Source organism: Barbus barbus (assembly GCF_936440315.1).
Source record: "Barbus barbus genome assembly, chromosome: 29".
NCBI classification, from domain to species: domain Eukaryota; kingdom Metazoa; phylum Chordata; class Actinopteri; order Cypriniformes; family Cyprinidae; genus Barbus; species Barbus barbus.
The window spans coordinates 23,466,431-23,472,465 of NC_136757.1; positions in this window are offsets into that span (position 1 = coordinate 23,466,431).

Below are 6,035 nucleotides of genomic sequence, written 5' to 3' on the forward strand. Positions count from 1 at the left end.
CTTACTCGCAACCCTTGATATATTTAAGCATTTTACATAATACATTTACCTATATTATATATTTTTAGAAATCGGATATTATATGAATATTATTTCATTGTATAAAATATATTTAATTTAAATAAACATATTTAATTTTCTAATATATATAGTTAATTAGAATATTTGATTTTACTAAATAAATTACTTTTTATTGACTTTCTTAAATTATAAATCTGTACATAAAATAACAATTTTGTTAACATGATTGCAAAAATGGCAACACGCATAGAAAATGGATTAAAAAGGAAATATCTCATGACTTTTAGGGTTGCAGGTCTGATTTTGTACCATGTTCATAACCCATGAAGACCTATTTTCCCTTGTTCAACCATATTAAAAAGGTCCTTGCAGCTTAGCTTACGTGATATTTCAGACACAATGAAGGTAGATTTGCGTTTAATAACGTCTCTGCAGGTACACAAACGACAGACATAAACGGTCACTGACCCCTGGGGGACGTTCCTGAAGGAAAGGAAATTAGCCTGCAGGCTGGATAATTCCCAGTGGCCACCTTTATCCTCGGCAGGAACACTCTTTAGCACTTAAGGTAATTTATGGCCATAATGTGTCATCAAGCAGCGTCAGAGTAAAAGAACTGTAGGTCATCTGGAGATTGTGCTACACGATAACCTCTCCCGTTTACTTACCTTCCATTAAAACATCTCTCCCACGCAGAATGTTTTAATGAATGTGTCCTTTTCATAACTGCCTGTAAAACAATACTAATGGCAATTTCTGAAGACTTCAAATACAATTGTGAAACAACAGCAGTTTAATCAACCTAAATATCTCAGAGCGAGGGGGTTTCAAAGCGAAGATATTACTCACGTAAGAATGGCGTTTTATTTTTAAACCTATTTGCACATTATTAGTTGTGACCCACTGAGAGTGTTAATTAAAAAACATCCCCTTCCTGCAGTGACTATATTTGGCTAATCTTTATTAGCAGCACTGGTTCATCGTGATCGTTTTATCAAGATCGTTTTAGAGAATGAACTTCTTAAGTGCAAAATTCTTTGAATGAGTGGTCTTCGCGTAAGATCAAACTGGATAAAATAGCTGATACTCAGCTCAGCATGATGAATCTAAGAGGGAGAGACCCTGCTGTCTTAGAGAGCATCAGGCCTAAAATAGCACGGAGTTCCCTTATCTGCAGAGTCTCAGAGCATCACTGATTGATGACGGTCCGCATCTGCCTACCACAAAATGCAAAGTCTGCCATTATTCTTTCTAGACTGAGGTAGTAACAATCAGAAGCGATTTTTGCACAGTTTTTGTCATTGATCAAATCTGTGGCATTGAAAATGTTACCTCAGATGATTTTGCTACCTTCGCAGCACAAAATGCTGGAGAACATTATCAAGTTCAAGTGACACAAAAACTAGGAAATTCATTTACATTTTTCAATTTAACTTAAATAGTTTTGAATCATTTGTATTTTTTTTTTTTTTAGGAAAAAAATACATTAAAATGCAAAGCTATGCAGATATTGTTTATTTGTTTTTTCAAATGCAAAAAAAACAACATTCGTGGCTTTTTTTTTTACACATTTGGTCTCCACATTTATTGTCATAACCCTTTAACATTGCAAAATTATTTAATGATAAACATGCACCAAAACTAATAAATACTTTTTACACTTAAAATAAAAAAACTTTTTTAGGAAAAATGCTAAACATTATTTTTATTAAACAAATACAATTTTATTATTTTATGTATTTATGTATAAAAATAAATTGCTTTTTTTTGGGCCCCACTTTATTTTTTCCTATATGTCCTATTGGCATTGCTAAGTTATTTAGTGGCAAAAATTAACCAGAAATATCAACTACTGTTTTACATTTAAAAATGAGATATAATAAAATATAGTAGATAAAATGCGAAACGGATATTATTTGTATTTTTTGTCTATCATTATTTAGTGACAAACATTAACCAAAAATTACAAATTATTTTTTACATTTAAAATTTAGAAGAAAAAAAATGAAAAGTGCAAAACATAAGCATTTTAATTAGTCACCCTTTTTTTAATAGACTTTTGGGCCCCACTGTATTTTTTCCAAATTTTGTACCATGTTCTATTGGCATTGCTAAGTTATTTAGTGGTGAAAAATATTAAAATATATTTGAAAAATGTGAAACGGATATTATTTAGATTTTTTAAATATAATTATTTAGTGACAAACATTATGCAAAACATAAGCATTTTAATTAGTCACCCTTTTATAGTAGACTTTTGAGCCCCACTGTATGTTCCCCACATTTTGTACTGTGTCCTCCTAGCATTGCTAAATTCTTAAATGACACACATTAACCAAAAATAACCCTCTTCACTGCAGTCTTAAATTTAAGCATGAATGGAGGACCGTACACACTTTTCAACACACTGAACCCTGCTGGTTGTGTACATGTACATCTCATGGATCCATGTTTCCGTCCAACACTTGGTGCGATGTGTGTTGCTCTTTTATCTGAGCTGCCTCTGTGGCGGGAAAGATAAGAGGGTTTGGGAAGGCCTTTGAACTGCTGAGCATCAATCGCAGATTTCTCTCCCCTCTATTTCCTCATCTGCGGACCTCAATGTATTCGACTACCTCAGCCAACCCGAGCAGTGGACGTAATAATGATACCCGACACTTAAAGCAGAAAGTGTTGTGGTCTGTGCAACATATAGTGTTTTGCTCTCCCTCTCTCTCTCTCTGTGCTGCTTGTTTCTTTGTCTCCTTATCCATTTGCATGCCGACCCTTATCAAGCTGGGCTGTCCTTTCTTCAGCCTGCATCTTAATTATGCGTCTCGAAGAGAGACCGGCCGGCCCCCTACATCTGACAAGCGTCTGAGGAAAAAGCTGCATGTCTGATGACTAAATCCCGTTTTCTCGAAAAAGCGCCCATCACTCAAAGCTCACGTATGTACGAGGACGCCGCTTTAAGGTAAGGATGCCTCTGTTTTCAATTACTTATGCTTTTTAAAATCTTGTTTGCACAGATTGAGCTTTTTGGAAAGTTCATTCAGCAATTACAGTTCTAATCAACAGGTGTCATTCCTGAGGAAATGCTAGAAAAAAATTCAATTGCATTACATTTCTGAGTCATGTATTTTAGAGCTCGTCTTTAGATGGTAGATTTTACTCTTATTTCAGTATTTCAACTAACTGTTTGCTCAAAGCAGGTCACAATAACTGTATTAACTAACAGCTGTGTTTTATTATACATGATGTGAGGGAAAAATATCCTTTTTTATGACACGCAAGCCATTCAATCTTTTATTTTCTTTAAAGATATATCAATTTTGATCTGTTTTATGGCATACAGGAAGATATTAAATCACAAAATTGTTTTTAAAAAGGGCCAAAATGTTATCAAGGATGTAATGGTCTGTTTGTTTGATATATATTGTAAATGGCTAAGGTGTCATCCCACAAATTAGCGTGAAATCTCTTTCCCCAAACCCCCCGTCAAGGGTAAAGTAATGAACACTCATCTGCTTGTGACAGGGCCTCTCCATCTCTCTCTCGCTGTTAGACAGGAACATGCGTTTCTTCATACAAAAGAGCATCTGCAATAGCAACACAGTTAGCCTAGCGCAAACGGAAAATGTACTTTCCTGAGCCGTTCTCAGAAGTGTATTAATCAGTTTGATAGGCTGACTTGAGATTAACATGTTTAAGTGTTCAAACTGACTCTATATCAAACTGTAAACTGATTTTTTTTTCTGTTCCTGATATCGAATATAACAGTAAATTTTCATTTACAGATATTTATGCTTTATGCAAATGAATCTGTATTAACACAAACAGCTAGTGTATTTACAACTATTGATTGGTGCCACTGATCTTAAAGCAGTGTTGCTTTTCTTCAGGCCTGGATTTTTATTATTTATTTATTTTCTAAGAAAATGATCCATCAGCAGAAAGGCAATTAAAGGTAAAAATCTATATTTAGAGTGTCTGTAACCTTGTAGCTTTGGGCGAGAAGTTCGAATGCAGTTTAATGAACAGGTGGAACGGCAGGAGGAGATATATAAATAATGCACACCGAGAGGCTTTTATATAAGAGCTGTCAGCTTGATTGCTAAAAGAATTACTTATGTTCACCCTCTTGTACAGGTTAAAATAGAAAACAGATGGCCCTTCTGTTGTAAAAGTGATAACAGGATATTAAATACCTGATAGCCCATAAAATTGCTCAGTTTGTATGGTGTGCTGTTTCCAGGTCCGGAGTGGTTTTACAAATTACAATCTGGTCCCTCCGGGGAGGTTTGATTCTGATGTCAGACTACAGAAATGTGTTGAGATTGTTTCATTTAATTTAACAGAAATGATTGTGGACAGTTCTCACCTTACAGTCAGGTTCAGTGTGTTGACATTAGATAATGCATTAAGTATCATGCACTAACAACAAACCACATTTTTAACAGCATGTATTAATGTTGATTTAATAATAAACTATAATATACTGTTTGCATTGACTAATGTTAACATGTATAACTTGAAGGGGTGCAAATGTATTTGTATGTGCAAATATAAACATTAATTAGTGAAAAACAGCTTTTACAGCATTTGTTAATATTAGTTCATGTTAATTGCATTTAAATACATTTTCAAAGGTGTATCTAGTTAATGCACTGTGAACTAACTTAACTTTTACTTAAAGATTAATCAATGCTGTAAAAAATATTGCTCATTGTTCGTAAATGTTAACTAATATTAATAAATGGGACCTTATTGTAAAGTGTTAACAGTATTTTTTTATTCACAGTTTATGATACCTACTAACAAATTAAACCTTAAGTGTTATTTATTTATCACTTGAATATGAGTAGATGTAGAATTTGATTAATGGTCAAACATTAACAAATACCTTTCTGGTGTTCATTCAGAAATATTCAGCCTGTAATCTCACAAAATCCTAATTGAAACGAGATGATTTTTTTTTTAGCTTAATTTAAATGTTGTTTCCAAAAGCAATCCCACACACTTATGTCTCTGAACATGGAGTGGGAAAGGGAAATTAATAATTCATGTGGTTGTAAGCAACATTGCCTCCAAAATCAGCAAGCAAATGATACTTCATTCTGCCCAGGAACCCATACAGGTCTCCAGGACTAATTACTTAATGAAAAAGATCAAATTACCAGCTTTCTTCATCTGTGCCCCAGATCCACTCCGAAGTTCAGCTCCAAATTTTGGCATCACCCTCACTGACATCAGCACTCAATCCTGTGAAAACCGACACTACTATCCTGAAATCTAAACAACTTTACTCTTGAGTTTCAAGGCTTTTTAAATATTGGTTTAGTTGCATGTGCTGACAGAACGAATAAAATGCAATACAAGTTTATAGTTTGAGAACACGAAGACTGATTTAATTTCAACTGATGTGCTTTATTCTCTGATCTTTTTGCAGGCCACTTGGACACGCATGACAGCCTGACCATCAAATTGACCTATTAATATTAGATATGTGATCAACTCTCAGAAAGTTGTAACAAATTTGTTTTTGTTTTTTTAAAAGCCTTTTTTCATTCTTGTAAAAATATCATCATTTTTATTTCAATCTTTTTAACTGATTTGTCATTTCTACACAGTGTTTTAATTTTATGTTATTAAAATGGCCAAACTTTAGTTGCAGACACATCTCATGCAAAACACTTAATGCACTGACAATTAACCTTGACCAACTTCATATAAAAGCCATGCGTAAAATGTTGCCAGATCAGGACTGTGATTTCAGTATTTCTCCATTTCCATAGTCCCCATTACTGGCTGGGTTTGTGTTAGCAACCTAGATCCTTCAGCATTAAGTCATTACCACCACCCAAGCAGAATGAGTTTTTAAACGGGCACCATGGACGACTATTTTGAGTTAATTAAGAAATAGATCTCGACGTAATCGTCCGAGGTTCCTCTTGCGCAGCCCAACCTGTAATCTACCTATATTTAACTAAATGTCAATGATCTAAAAAAAAAAATTAACAAACACTGTTTTCAGT